The 15489-nt window shown below is 45.1% G+C and overlaps 1 protein-coding gene across 1 annotated transcript in view; it reads right to left on the bottom strand.

Annotated features, from left to right (window-relative positions):
• Positions 1–5475, bottom strand: part of RELT (RELT TNF receptor) — a 57370-nt gene extending 51895 nt beyond the window's left edge. The window contains exon 1 of the mRNA XM_043997306.1: positions 5325–5475. The gene's annotated coding sequence lies outside the window, so the exon portion shown is untranslated. The remainder of the gene's footprint in view (positions 1–5324) is intronic.
• Positions 5476–15489: the final 10014 nt, after the last annotated feature.

Genomic DNA, 15489 nt, shown 5'->3' with positions numbered 1-15489 from the left:
TAAAGCAGAAAGGGGCCTTACAGGCCATCAAATCCAACCCTCTATTTTATCCAGGAGGAAACTGAGGCCCAGAAGGTAAGTGACTAGCCTAAGGTCACACTGATGATAAGCATCTGAGGTGGATTTGAACTCAGGCCTGTCATGACTCCAGGTCCCTCACTCTTTCCTCTTAATGGAAACCAGTTCTTATGACTCCAGATCCGAGGGTCTTTCTACTACCTCACACTCCTGCCACTTAAGTTGAGCCATGAAGGACAGGTAGGACTTGGAGAGGCAGAGACCATGGAGGCACTGTGGGGAAAAGGAGGCAAATGACCCTTGCAAAGGAAAAAGTCTCTGACTTCACAGAAATGAGCTTTCTAGAGAGAAGGTCTGGGTCTCCCCTCAGATGAGGGGCCAGGTACCCTGGCCTACAGCCCAGAGTTCCTGAGCAGCCCTGTCCCAGCTCTCTGCCTCCGTTCTGAGAATCTCCGTACCTGACTCTCTGTTGATCACGTCTGGATATCAAACTCTGTTTACCGGGGTTGAATTTCTAAGGCCATACTTAGGTTGCCGGTCTGACCTGGGCAGGAGCCCGGAGAAAAGGCAGAACAAGATCATAGCCAGAGAGCCAGGGAGGGACAGGGAGTGAAACGCAGCAGGCCTGAGGACCAAAGTCCTGTCAAGGGAGAGAATGTTGAATTCTTAGGCTGTTTAGATCCTTAGGTATTGTCAGTTGTTGGTGAGGGGATGGGGAGGTGGGGAGGTGATGTTGCCAGAGATTCAGAGTTAGGCAGCCCCAGGGACAGGGCTTTGCTCAAGGTCTCCGGTCCCTATAATTTCCCTCCTTCCTTTTTATCTCTATTCTTATTCAGCCTTTAAAACCCAACTCAAATGCTATCTCTTCCAGAAAGATAACACTGATTCTTTAACTACTGATGATGACCTTCTCCCTCCAACCTCACCTGGCAATTGATTTGTCCCTTTCTAATAAATATCCTTCCCCCTCCCCACTTTTCTGATTTTAAACCCCCAAACCGGACATTTCTGTACATGTAGTAGAACAGTAAAAGAGGATTTTACATGAAACATCTGGTATCTATTATGTACAGCTCACTTTTCTTTTAAAGCATAGAATAAATTCAGCTTGTACCTTTCAAAGCTATCCTGCTTTTCTGTGCTTCTGTTTCTAACACCTTTTCATATAATATTCTGTATTACAGATAATGTTGGTGCCTTATCCCCCTATTAGATGGAGAGCTCCAAGAAGACAGGAGACATGTCTCTTAGCTAAACCTCCAAGGCTCTGCATATAGTAGGTGCCTAATAAATGCCAATTGAATAGAAATGTTTGACCCTAAAGTATCCCCAGCATCTATCCAGGCAACCCACAGAAGGGACCTGTCCTCAGGCTGGGATAAACCAGGGAGGGAAGCTGACGGCAGTGCTTGCCATTGGGAGTCCTCAGACCCTAGAGAGAGGAGTTCGATGAATAGCAGGCCCTGCCAGACACAAATCTGGGCCTCTGTCTTGGACAGCTAGTTCTTGGGAGTCCAGGAAGCTAGTCTCTCTTCATTCTCTTTCTTTCCCCCAGGTTTTTCTCAGTCTCTTAAGAATCTTCCTCAATTCCCTCCCCCATCTCCTCTAGGGCTCTGTACACACCAGTAGCTTAATAAATGCCTCTGAATTGACTTGAATCCCCACTCCCAGTCCCCTTCAATGGAAGAGAGTTTGTCGGCCTCTCCCCTCGTCAGATAATATCCTAGGGGGCCAATGTTCCCAAAAAGACTTGGCCTGAACTTGGGCAGCTGGGAAGGGAGCCATCAAATGCTGATGCCCGTCCCTGGCTGGGAGAAGAGGAGGCCCCTTTGCTCTCCCGGACCCAGGGAGTTATTTCTGTGTTTCTACTCGGGTCAAAAATAACCAAGCCTCAATCCCCTGGGACCTCCCAGTTATTTTGATCAGCCCCCAAGACAGCAAGCTCAGGGAACGCAGCCACCTGACCCAGAGGGGAGTAGAACCCGAAGGAGGAGGAACAATTGATGATCGTGTCCCACCCTTCCACGGGCTACCCGACTTCCTCATCCGCCTCCAAGCCCACCCCGAACCCCTTCAGCCAAATGTCAGTCCTCGGGAGCCCAGAAAGCCTAGCCACTTAGACACACTGAACGCAAGGCAAAATAGTCCACGGAGTGCCAGAGGCGGAGCTAGCACAGTACCTGGGTTCAAATCCCACATCCAACACTTACTGGCAAGCTAAGTGACCATGGACAAGTCACGTAACATCTGAAAGCCTGTTTCTCCCTCTGTTAAAAGAAGCTAATACTGCATGTAACTCAACGAACCCGTTATTGTATTTTTATAAATTGTAAAGCACTAAAGACTGCGCCGGCGCAGTGATTAGAGACGCAGTGCATAGGCGCCGGCCCTGGAGTCAAGAGGACCTGAGTCCTCTCAGACATTTACTAGCTCTGTGTGTGTGTGTGTGTGTGTGTGTGTGTGTGTGTGTGTGTGTGTGTGTGTGTGTGACCCTGGGTAAGTCACTTAACCCCGACTGCCTCCAAGATTTATTTTTTAAAGCACTATATTAAAAGGGCAATGATTATGCAAGAAAATTTTGGAAAGGAACCCAGAACCCAAGATGTCAGAGGTAGGAGAAAGACCTAGAACATAGCGCATCAGAGCTGGAAGGAAGCTTGCGGACTTGGAAGAAGAGTGCTGAAAAGGATCTTCAAAGGCCACTGTAGCTCAGCTTCCCTCCTTTTACAGAGGAGAAAAACGGGAGAGAGGGATTGTCCAAGGTCACCCAGGGAGCAAGTGAAGGATGGGATTCCAAGCCAGGGCCCTTCTGACTCTGACTTTCTCTCCGGTAACACAGAAATCTCTTCACCCTGGAAGATCCTTCCAGCCTGGACTTTTCACACTGAAGTACCCTCTGCCCTGCTGCACTCTTCCTCGGATTGGCTGGAACCTTCATTCTAAGAAGTCCCAGGCCAAGCCATATACTCATTCCACTCTAGGTTGAAACTCTGGACTCAATAGAATTTCTCTAACAAGGGGCCCCCTCCCCCAACCCCCTTTTCAGCTTCCTTTTTAATTGTAGTCTTCCGCAATTAGAAAGTAAGTTCCCTGAGGGCAGAGGCTGTAATTGTTTCTGCTTGTATTTGTTTTCCTAGCACTTAGCACTGAGCTTGGCACTTTTACTGAGAGTTTAAGTGATTGTCTACTAGATTTTCCACTCTCTGGCGTTGAGGTCAAGAAATTTGTTGACCTCTCTCCCACCCTAAGCCTCTAGAGTTGCTAACAGACCTTCAGCAGACCACTTTCTCCAGTAGCCCTCTCCTACTATCTCCAGACTCTGGCTTCTGAGGGAGAGGAAATTCAGCTTCAAGGCTGGAAGAGTCCTCTTTTCAGCTCTGCCTAGTTAGGGCCCCTCCACAACCCTGTTCAGGGAAAGTTCTCTGCCTCTGGGTGGCTGGTGCTATGCCTTCCCTTTTAGACGAGGGTCTAATGTCTAATAAGGTCTTCAGAGCAAGGCTCCCACTCCCTAGATGCCCTGCTTCCCTAGTTGCCACACTCCTTTCTTGCCCTTCCCCCTCCCAGCTCCTGCCCCATCACAGTCTCACTCCTTTACTCACAGTGACACTGTCACCTGTGCTACCAGCTCAACACACATTCGCACAGAGTGCCTCCCACACACAGACACAGTGTCACCTGGTCCAGAATTTCTAGGCTAAAGTTTCCTGGGGAGGGGGGAAGCCCAGGCAGCTGACATCCTTCTCTCCTTCCCATCCCACATGGTCAGGCCTTGGCTCCCTGATCCCGGGCTCCTAACCAGAGCCTTGCCCACATTGAGGGCAGATTCCAGTGGGGCCAGACATCCCTTGGGATCCCAGCCTGCTTAGAAAGGAAGGATGTTTTGGGACAGTCCCCCTACTCCAACACTGATAGAGCTCTGATCTGTGACCCTCAAACCTTCCAATGCCTTGTACCCTTAGATGGAAGATACAGACAGTGGCCTGGACCCTGCAGGCTCCTGAGCACAAGCAATGCCTGCCCAACAATTTAAACACGACAACTCTTCTCTCTCCCCACCCCCAACCTCCTAATGTGATTCATGAAACAGCATGTTTTGGTGGGGGTACAGTCGCTTTTCCCCTCCCAAACCCGGGTCCCAAATCCCTTTTTCCCCTAGGGAGCTAGAGGGCACAGAAGCAGTGGGCATATGAGGTAGGGGGTTTGGATCAGCTAAGAATATGGGGAGCTGGGGGTCTGCGGAGGCACTGGGGCTAGGAGCTGGATTGCTCCAGAGACAGAATGGCTGAGTTAGGGAAAACCTGGGATAAAGAAATTTGGGGTCAAAGCAGTAGAGGCAGGAGACTCAGGGGTCTAAGAGACAGGTAGTCTGGCGTCTGAGGGCCTGAACACAGTCGAGAGTTGGGGTCTGGAGAGTGGGGAAGGGGATAAAGCTGAGCGCCCCACAAGTCAAGGCCGCTTCTTCCTTAGCCCGCGGGCTCAGAAGAATGAGAAGACGAGACAAGGAATCTTGGGGAGGGGTTCCAACAGATGTCTAAGGACGCAGATAAAGCGGTCGGTGGAGGCAGAAGTCCCGGAGAGAGGAGGATCCGGAGAGAGGAGCTAGAGCTCTGGGACCAGACATTGATCGATTGTGGGCTCTGCGTGCGTGCGTGTCTAAGTCAGTGGAAATGAGGGTGCAAGGGGCCAGGGAGATCGAACTCGAGGAGGGAAGGAAAGCAGGAGATCCAGGAGAAAGAGAAGACTCAAAGCTAGAAAGCCAGCTCTTGGGGGGTGATCCCAGCTCCTTGGAGACAGGGCACTGGGGAGATTCGATGTCTGAGAGGATAGAGAGGAGCGTGGCCGGTGGGCTAAAGGTATTGACAAGAAGAGGTTGGGGACTGGGGGGATCAGATGTCCAAGTGGAAGGGGGCTGTGCCACAGGTCCCAGGGCCAGGACCGGGTACGGGAAACAGATGCCCAAAGGAAAGGGCTCTCACACGCTGCCAATGGCATCCTGCATCGCCTCCTCTCTGGCCCTCAGAGTGCGCCAACGCCTCCCCAGAGTCAGACGCAGAGTGGGACACACACACACACACACACACACACACACACACACACACACACACACACACACACACCCCGACGGTGTCCCGGCCCAGGATGGATTGCCGTGGCCAGGCTCCCCTCAAGTGAGGCCGAAGCCGGATCTCGGCGTTGGTCCGACGGCCCGGCTCCCCGCGGGGCTAGAGCAGGATGCGCCCGCCGCTACGCGCTGAAGGTCAGTGGCCGCAGCAACCCCAACCTAGGACGGGGGGCTCGCTCCTTACCTGGCCGCCCGGGCTGCGGAGCAAGGCTCCGGCTCCCTCCTCCCGTCTTCCGAGCCAGGGCGCATCTGCCGACCAGACCCCTCCCCCCCACCCCTACTCCACTCGGCGCCCGGGGCCCAGCCGACAGCTCAGCGTACTCCTTTTGAATGAATCGCCCGCAGCGCACAAAGTAACAATTCGGCCCCGGAGCCCCGCCTACACGCTACGTCACAAGCACCGGCTTACCCTGTCCCCCGCCCCGGCAGTCCCTTTTCTCCCGCCCCTCCAGTCTAGTCTGTGACATCACAAAGATTCCCCCCACTGCCCTCTTCGCTCTTCCCCCCTGCAGGGCTACTCTAAACCCAGGAGTAGAGAGCTGGGCAGATTACTCTGCTGCACCATCTCCATCTCCTGGGCCACCTCGGGAAATGCAGCACTCCCCCCCCCCCATTCATGCAGTGACCAGGGAGGGGGAGTGCGGAATTAGAAGGGGAAGCCGTCCCGGGGGGGGGGGGGAGACAAGGGAGGAAGAATGGGGCTACAGGCGAACCCTTCGCTTCTATTCTCCACCCAAGTCTGGGCGCTGGGAAAACTGGCTCTGAGACTACTGCAAATCCCTACTCTGGGCCTCTGGGGATTGGAGTCAGTCAGTGGTCTTACAAGGTTCGTTGCAGCTCTTCGTGGTCGTTCAGTTATTTCTGTCTTGTCCCGTTCTTCGTGATCCCATTTGGAGTTTTCTTGACAAAGATAGTGGAGTGATTTGCCATGCCCTCCACCTCATTTTTTTTTTTTGAGGGGCAATGGGGGTTAAGTGACTTGCCCAGGGTCACACAGCTAGTAAGTGTCAAGTGTCTGAGGCCGGATTTGAACTCAGGTCCTCCTGAATCCAGGGCCGGTGCTTTATCCACTGCGCCACCTAGCCGCCCCTCCTCCACCTCATTTTACAGATGCGGAACTGAGAGGCAAACAGGGTTAAAGGACTTGCCCAGGGTCACACTGCTAGTAAGTATCTGAGGCCATATTTGAACTCAGGTCTTCTTGATTCCAGGCCCTCCTTCCAGCTCTGAAGTGCTTTTATTAGGAGAACAGGGTTTTGCCCCTTGGCACTATGTGGTGGAGCTCATTGCCTCCTCTAGGGGCTTCCTCCTTGCCATCTCTGCACCATCTCACTTCCTTGAGAGATGTCACAGAACCCCAGAAGAGGGGGGTAGTTTGTTTACTTTGGGTTAAGGTGGTCAGAGACAGCTTCCCAGAAAAGCAGGGACCAGGGAGGGGCAGAAGCAGAGAGAGGATCCAACCTTGGAAAAATCTTCAGAGTTTAGGATAATGATAAGTTGGGCTGGGTGGGGAGGCCTGGGCAGGTAAATGCGTCTGATTGCTGAAGGGGATGAAATCATAAACGTGGGGCGACCTGAACTGGAAGGTGCATTTACATGGGTAGGGAGCAGGTACTTGGTTAGCCATGAAGTTGTGTTCCTAGAGAAAAGGAGATTCTATCTGGGAATAGGACACCAGGCTCGGAGAGAAAGGGAGTTTCTGTTATCCTAGGCTGGGCTCAGATCCATGGTCACTACTACCACAGGTGCACTTCTAAGTCAAGGCCTAGCAGTGACTCCATAAGATGAGGGGTTCTCTCCTTGCTTTGGGGGAAGGGAGTGGTCCCTGAAGGCAGGGCCATCTTGTCTGGCCCTCAGACCAGGGGCTCGCTAAGCTCCTCCTCCTCTGCAGTCCTGAAGAATCACTTCCCTATATTTACTATGTTTGGTCAAAATAGTTCTGAAAAAACAAACAGAAAACCAAACTGATCCAGGGACTGATATAACACTGAAGTCATGGAATCAGTCATACCTGCTTTCTTGAGTTGAGGCCTGAGCTTGTCCCTTCTCGGAGCCCAGGGGCTCAGGTCTGACTCCACAGGTCTTCGAGATTCAGCCCAGATGCAGTTGACTCTCAGCATCAACTTCACCTACAGAATATTCTCCCAGGAGCAACTAGGTGGCACAGTGTATAAAGCACTGGCCCTGGATTCAGAAAGACCTGAGTTCAAATCCAGCCTCAGACATTTGACACTTACTAGCTGTGTGACCCTGGGCAAGTCACTTAAGCCTCATTGCCCCGCAAAAAAAAAAAAAGGAAAGAAAAAGAAAAAAGAAAAAAGGAAAACTCTCCTAGTCAGGCAGAAGGCTTGGCCTGGGGGCTTTGATTCCCTCTCTATTTTCCCCTACCTTAAGTTTCACCATTTTCTCCTAGAGTTGAGAAGCTTCTGGCTTCCTCTGTGACCTGGTCTTCAGGGGAGAGTGGGGCTTGGGGAAGGGGCAAGGTTAAGCAATTCAGCTCTTTGAGGTCTCAATGATAAGAGGTAACAGTAAAGATTCAGAAGACCAAAGAATTAGAAAAGAATGAAATCTTGGAATCAGAAGAGACAGAATCATCATCAATCAGCATAAGCATTTATTAGGCACCTACTGTGTGCCAAGCACAGTGTTAAGCCCAGGGGATACCAAAAAGAGGCAAAAATATGGTCCAGTTGGTCCTCAAGGAGCACATGTTGTAATGGAGGAGATAACAAGCAAATAACTATGCATAAAGAATATATATATATATATATATATACATACACACACACATACATATATACAGAATAGATTGTGTGACATATAAAATGTTTTGACACAGTTTCTGGATAATTAATCATTTTATTAATAATGCTAGCAAATTATTAATAGAAGGATGGTCTCTTAGACCAAAGAACCCATTCAATGCTCATATGCCCTTGGAAGAGTGGGCGTTCCTAAGGGTAGAAATCAACTCTAATTGGTTAACAATTAATGAGAGAATGAGTATTATAATGAGAGGCGGACCTATTCTAATGAGGGTCTGGGGTATGGGCACTTTGATTACTCAGTTTTAGTGAAAGAGAATTATTTGTATCCATATCACCTGACTGACAAAAGCGAGAATCTGAGAAAACCACAATGGGCTAGATTCCATCTTTTGAATAGATCTGAGTAACCTACCAGGGATGATTTCTGAATGAGGAAGTAGAAAAGGGGAAAAATCTTGGTCCTAATTCAATAATGAGTTATTCAATACATGAGAGAAATAATCATTTCTCTCAATAGTGAGTAATCTTAAAGGGAAGGGAAGATGAAAGATGTAAACAAAAGGGGGTAACTGGAATGGGAAGGTGTGGGACAGAACAGGGACTTGGCCACAATGAGGTGTTTTCAAGAAAAGGGAGATTCCATCATGAAATTGGATACCACCTTGTGTGAGAGAAAGGGGATTTTCATTTCCCCAGCGTGGACTCAACGATAAAGTTATGACTACCACACCTGTATTTCTAAATGCATTGCCCGATGGTCACTAGGGGGAAGGGGCATGGGGAGGGGAGAGCCTACATGGGAAAGGTCTTCTGGATCTTGAAGGAAGCCAAGGGGTGGAGGTGAGAAGGGAGAGTATTCTAGGCATAGGGGGCTAGGGGCAAAGGCATGGAGTCTAGAGATATAGTGTGGTATGCAAGAAATAGCAAGTAGGCAGTGTAATTTTTCCCCTATTGAATGATGGGATTAGACTATATATGATTTTTTTTTCTTTATTTGTGAGGCAATTGGGGATAAGTGACTTGCCCAGGGTCACACAGCTAGTAAGTGTTAAGTGTCTGAGGCAGGATTTGAACTCAGGTCCTCCTGACTCCAGGGCCCGTGCTCTCTCCACTGCACCACCTAGCTGCCCCCTATATATGATTTTTAAAGACCCTCCCTCCCAGCTCCAACATTTATTGCCAAATTTTCTATGTTGTACATAGATAGAGTACATGCAAGGTAGTCAAGTGCGAGAAGACTGGAAAGAGAGGAAGGATGTCTAGGTTATGAAGAAAGAACTTTAAATACCAAGCAGAGTTGTTGATATTTTTTAAATCCTGGAAGGAATAGGGAGCCACTGCAATTCACTGAATAGGAAAGTGACATGGTCAGATCTAGGCTTTAGAAAAATCACTTTGGCAGCTAAGTGGAATGTGTCACAGCTGTAATATGCCTTTGATTAGGGAATGCAGCATGTTATAGCTAGAAAGTATATTGAAACGGAGTATCTGAGCTTACTGAATTAGAATTTAGAAACTTAGAGCTGAGAGTGATATAGAAGATAGCATGTTAGGGCTCAGAGAAACCTTAGAACACAGAACATAAAATGCTTAATAGTTGGAGGGAATCTTGGTACACAGATTGGAAGAACTACAACAGAGGTTCCTAACCTTTTGTGTGCCACGAATCCCTTTGGCAGTTTGGGGATACCCATGGGCCCCTTGTCAGAATGATATTTTTATTTTGTAAAATTTTTCTTCTTCTTTTAATTTGAGAAATGAAGTCTTTATTAGAGAAACTTGCTGTAATTTTTTCAGTTATAATTACTATATATTTGCCTCCATCCTGTTTTCCTCTTCTTTATCCTACTATCTCTCTCTTTTCGTCCTGTCTATTCTTTATTTAAAGTTTTAAGTTCCGGAGGCAGCTAGGTGGCACAGTGGATAAAGCACTGGCCCTGGATTCAGGAGGACCTGAGTTCAAATGCAGCCTCAGACACTTGACACTTAATAGCTGTGTGACCCTAAGCAAGTCACTTAACCCTCATTGTCCTGCATTTTTTAAAAAAAAGAATAAAGTTTTGAGTTCCAAATTCTGTCCTTCTTTCATTCCCTCCCTCTCTAACCCTCTCCCCTCCTTGAGGGAGCAAGCAACCAGATATAGGTTATACATATGCAATTATGTAAAACATTACCATATTAGTCATTTTATACAAAAAGACTCAAGTAAAAAAAAAGAGAAGAAAGCACAATACAGCATGCTTCATCTGTGCTCAATTAGCATCAGTTCCTTTTCTGGAGGTGGATGGTATGCTTCATCATTAGTCCTTTAGGATTGTCTTGGATCATTGCATTTCGGAGAGTAGTTAAGTCATTCACAATTGCTCATAGAACAATACTGCTGTCACTGTGCACAGTACTCTCCTGGTTCTGCTCACTTCACTATACATCAGTTCATATGAGTCTTTCCAGGTCTTTCTGAAATTATCCTGCTTGTCATTTCTTATAGCACAATAATATTCCATTACGATCATATACCACAGCTTGTTTAATCATTCCCCAATTGATGGGCATTCCTTCAATTTCCAATTCTTAGCCACCACAAAGAGAGCTGCTAGAAATATTTTTTGTACGATTTTTTTCTTTTCTCTTTTTCACAATTGCTATTGTTAACTGTTTCCCTCCATCCTATTCCCTTCCCTATGATATTTACTCTATTATCTATCTATCTTCTTTCACCCTATCTCTCCTCAAAAAGGATTTTCTGGCAGCCCCCTCCCCCAATCTGCCCTCCCTTCTTTCACCCCTCCTTCCTTATCCCCTTCCCCTCCTACTTTCCAGCAGGGTTAGATAGATTACTCCAACCAATTGAATGCATATGTTAATCCCTCCTTGAGCCAACTCTGATGAGATTAAGGTCTTTGAGCCAATTCTGATGAGTGTAAGGCAGAATGATATTTTTAAATGCACAAAATTAAAAAAAAAGAAAGAAATGCAGAAAATAAAATACATAGGATTGCAAATGAAACCAGTTAAAGGATTTTTTTCTTTTTGGTTTGTTTTTGCGGGGCTATGAGGGTTAAGTGACTTACCCAGGGTCACACAGCTAGTAAGTGTCAAGTGTCTGAGTCTGAATTTGAACTCAGGTCTTCCTGAATCCAGGGCTGGTGCTTTATCCACTGCGCTACCTAGCTGCCTCCCAGTTATAATATTTTTACATATAATCACAATATTTATTAAAAAAGAATTACAGACCCCATAGACTTAGCTCTTCTCAGCAATACAATAACCCAAGACGCTTCTAAAGGACTCATGATGGAAAATGCTTTCCATAGACAGAAAAAAGAACTGTGGAATCTGAATGCAGATTGAATGCATACTGTTTCTACTTTTATTTTTCTTTTTTGAGGTTTTTTCCTTTTGTTCTGATTCTTCTTTCACAACATGACTAATGCAGAAATATGTTTAATGTGATTGTATGTATATAACCTATATCAGATTGCTTTCTGTCTTGGGGAGGAGGGAGGGAAAGGAGAAAAATTCGGAACTCAAAATTTTATAAAAACAAATGTTGAAAACTCTCTTTACATGTAACCGGAAAATAATAAAATACTTTTATGATTAAAAATAAAGAAAAATAAATAAATTCCATATATATATAAAAGTTTACAGACCCCAGATTAGACCCCTTTGCTCATAGAAAATAGAATGTGAGTTGAGTTTTCTTATACAAAATAATATGGTAATGTTTTACATAATTGCACATGTATAACCTATATCTGCTTGATTGTCACCTTGGGGAGAGGCTGGAAGGGAGAACTCAAAACTTTAAATAAAAATGTTTATTATTAAAAAAGAAAGAAAGAAAGAAACTAGAATGTGAGAGATGACTGGAAATGTAGAACACAGAGGGGATTTGGCATTTCTAGGTGAAGTTGGCTCTGAGTTAGAGGAATGGGCTCTGGCTGGAGGGGGGTGGGGGAGAAGGGTAGATTCCAAAAGATTAGGAGATAAGAGGTGGGGCCAAGGGGTTTGTCCTGGGACTGAGGCCTGGTCTGAAACCATTAGCCAGGACAGAGCGGGTAGTGTTTGCAGTGCCATCTTGTGTCTGGTTTGAAAATATGCCTGTAAAGGTACAAGAAGATTCTTCCATATGGGATTTGGCTTTAGTTTCCAGTCATCTTTTTTTTTCTTTTTTTTTTTTTTTTGCGGGGCAATGGGGGTTAAGTGACTTGCCCAGGGTCACACATCTAGTAAATGTCAAGTGTCTGAGGCCAGATTTGAACTCAGGTCCTCCTGAATCCAGGGCCGGTGCTTTATCCACTGTGCCACCTAGCTGGCCCTCCAGTCATCTTTTTGATAGAATCAGTCACTCTATAGTGTATTTCCTTTCTTACCTCATCACTTAGCTCTCATCAACACCCTTTCCAGAGGGACAGATAGATACCACCCAGTCAGTGAGACAGTTTCCATCAGTTCCAAAATCAGAACAATCCACCTTGGCTCACTGATCACCTCAAACATTGGCAACAAATGTCTCCTTCTTTACAGGCATTTATTGACCTCTTTTGGTTCTAGATCACATGATTCTGGGTCTCAATTTCTTCTTCTTGACAGAAGGATAATTTTTGTAAAGCACTTAGCATAGTGCTTGGCACAATGGGACAAGATGGTAGATAGTTCTGACATTTTATGTACTGTGTTCTGAGTTGCCTTCTAGCTCTGACATTTTCCAGCTCTATGAATCTAAAGATCAACTCGTATGCCATATCCTACAGAAAGCCTTTGCATGTTGTTTCCTGCCAAATAGAACCTAAGTTCTTTGAGGGCAAAGCCTGTTCTTATATTGTCTTTGGATCCACAACATTTAACACAGTGCCTGGAACCTAGCAGGTGTTTAATAAATGCTTGCTAAGATTGAATTGGATTGGAATTGAACTCTAGGTTCAAGGAGTCATCTAATAACTATTTCCTCTATTATTTTTCCTCTTTGATATTATGGGACAATTCTGGACTGGGAAGAGTTATAAGTGGAGAACAGGCTTGGGGGAATGAAGGAGGCTGGCACACGGGGCTGGGCTATCCCTGGGGACATTTAGTTTTAGATTGATTCTTCTCTACAAAGTTGCCAGGGGCCTTCTTTCTCTTTCTTTTTTCTTTTTTGTTCTTTTAAAAAAATCTATTATTTATTTTTTAGCATTCTTTTCTTTTTAAAATTTTGTATTCCAAATTCCGTCCTTCCCTCCTTCCCTTTCCCTGCCCACTGAGAAGACAAGCAAAATGATATAAATTAATTTTTTCATGTGAAATCATGCAAAACATTTCCATATTAGTTATACCACCAAAAAAGCAAAAAAAAAGAGAGAAAATTATGTTTCAATTTACATTTAGAGTTTATCAATTCTCTCTCTGGAGGTAGATAGAATTTTTTTCATCCTGAATTGTTTGGAAATGTCTTGGATCATTATATTGATCAGAGTGACCAAGTCTTTAACACTCTTAATTTTTTTTTTGAGATCATCCCAACATAATACACTCACAGTTATGTCTTCTATGTAGACTTTTTCTAACTGCTTCAATAATGATAAAGTTTTTAGGAGTCAGATGCATCATCTTCCCATATAGGAATACACACAGTTTCACTTTATTGAGTCCCTTATGATTTCTCTTTTATGTTTACTTTTTTATGCTCCTCTTGAGTCTTGTATTTGAATGCCAAATTCTCTGTTCAGTTCTGGTTTTTTTTCCATCAGAAATCCCTGAAAGTCCTCTATTTCATTAAATATCAATTTTCCCCCCTGAAAAATAATACTCAATTTTTCTAGGCAGGTTATTCTTGGTTGTAATCCTAGCTCCTTTGCCTTCTAGAACATCATATCCCAAAGCCTCTGCTCCTTTGATGTGGAAGTTGTTAAATCTTATATGATCCCAATTATGGCTCCATGATATTTGAATTGTTTCTTTCTGGCTTCTTGCAATATTTTTTCCTTGACCTGGAAGTTCTGGAATTTGACAATAATGTTCTTGGGAGTTTTCATTTTGGGATCTCTTTCAGGAGGTGATCTATGGATTCTTTTAATTTCCATTTTTATCCTCTCAATCCAAGATATTGGGGCAGTTATTCTTTATAATTTCTCAAAATATGATGTCTAGGTTCTTTTCTGATCATGGCTTTCAGGTAGTCCAATAATTCTTAAACGCTCTCTCCTAGATCTGTTTTCCAGGTTAGTTGTTTTTCCAAGGATATGTTTCACATTTTCTTCAATTTTTTTCATTCTTTTGACTTTGTTTTATTGTTTCTTGATATTTCATAGAGTCATTAGCTTCCACTTGACCAATTCTAATTTTTAAGGAATTATTTTATTCAGTGAGATTTTGTACCCCTTTTTCCATTTGGCCAGTTCTGTTTTTTAGAGATTTCTTTTCTTCAGTGAATTTTTCTGCTTCTTTTGCAATTAGGCCAATTCTGTTTCTTAAGTTATTATTTTCTTTAGTATTTTTGTGTGCCTCTTTTACCAAGCTGTTAATTCTTTTTTCATAATTTTCTTGTATCACTCTCATTTCTTTCCCCATTTTTTCCTCTACCACTCTTATCTTGTTCTTTAAGGCTTCAAAGAATTCTTGTTGGACTTGAGTCCAACCAGCACTTTTCTTTGAGGTTTTGTTTGTATCTGTTTTCACTTGTCTTCTTCTGAGTTTATGTCTTGGTCTTCCCTGCCACTGTAGTAACTTTTAATGATCAAGTTCTTTTTTTTTTTCTGTAGCTTGCTCATTTTTTCCAGCCTATTTCTTAACTTTAAACTTGATGTTAAAGTTGGGCTCTGATCATCTTGGGCTGGGGGTGGGGGAGGTGGCAAAGCACTGTCCCAAGTTTCAGCCTTTTTTGTGCTACTGTTTTCAGAATTAGTTCTGGGGTGGGGGTGTGTGTGCAAGTTTTCGATGCTTCTCAAGGTGGTGTGATGTGAGGAAAGGTGTGGTCACTGCTCTCCTGGTCTGTGCTCTGCTCTCTACCCAAGAAGGACCCCTGCTCCTCTGCATATACAAGTGCTAGGGCTCCTCTTGACCCTGGAGCTGTGATCAAGGCCCCTGATCCCTTGTGAACAACCACAAGCACTCCTTTTAACCCTGGAACTTCAACCCAGAACTGTGTATGGGTGATAGGGTTGCAAATCAGTGTCTGCTGCTCCCAGTGCCAGCAAAAGGTCCCTTGTAATTTATTTCTGATTAGTTGTTTGACACCCTTACTGTCTCTGGGTTGAGACCTCCTGAAACTATTGCTGCCACCACCACTGACAGTGTTGTAGTCACCTCCAAGGCCCACTGCTGCTGCTGCTGCATTCCTGGCTGACTCCCACCCTGGTGGCATAGACCTCTTCTTTGGACCTCCTAAGTTGTCTTTGGTTTTTTTTTTCTTCCCCAACATAAAAAGGCATTCCATTTTTTTTTATTCAACTAGCAGCAATATCATGCTAGTCATTTTGATGTAGATACAGTTATTAGGTTATCTGTTATTTGTCATTTTAATATAGATGAGGCAGCTGGGTGGCTCAGTGGATAGAGAACTGGCCCTGAAGTTGGGAGGACCTGAGTTCAAATGTGACT

Source organism: Dromiciops gliroides, chromosome 3, assembly GCF_019393635.1.
Source record: "Dromiciops gliroides isolate mDroGli1 chromosome 3, mDroGli1.pri, whole genome shotgun sequence".
NCBI lineage: Eukaryota > Metazoa > Chordata > Mammalia > Microbiotheria > Microbiotheriidae > Dromiciops > Dromiciops gliroides.
Note: the sequence above shows the minus strand (reverse complement) of the source record. Positions and strands in the feature narration are given on the sequence as shown.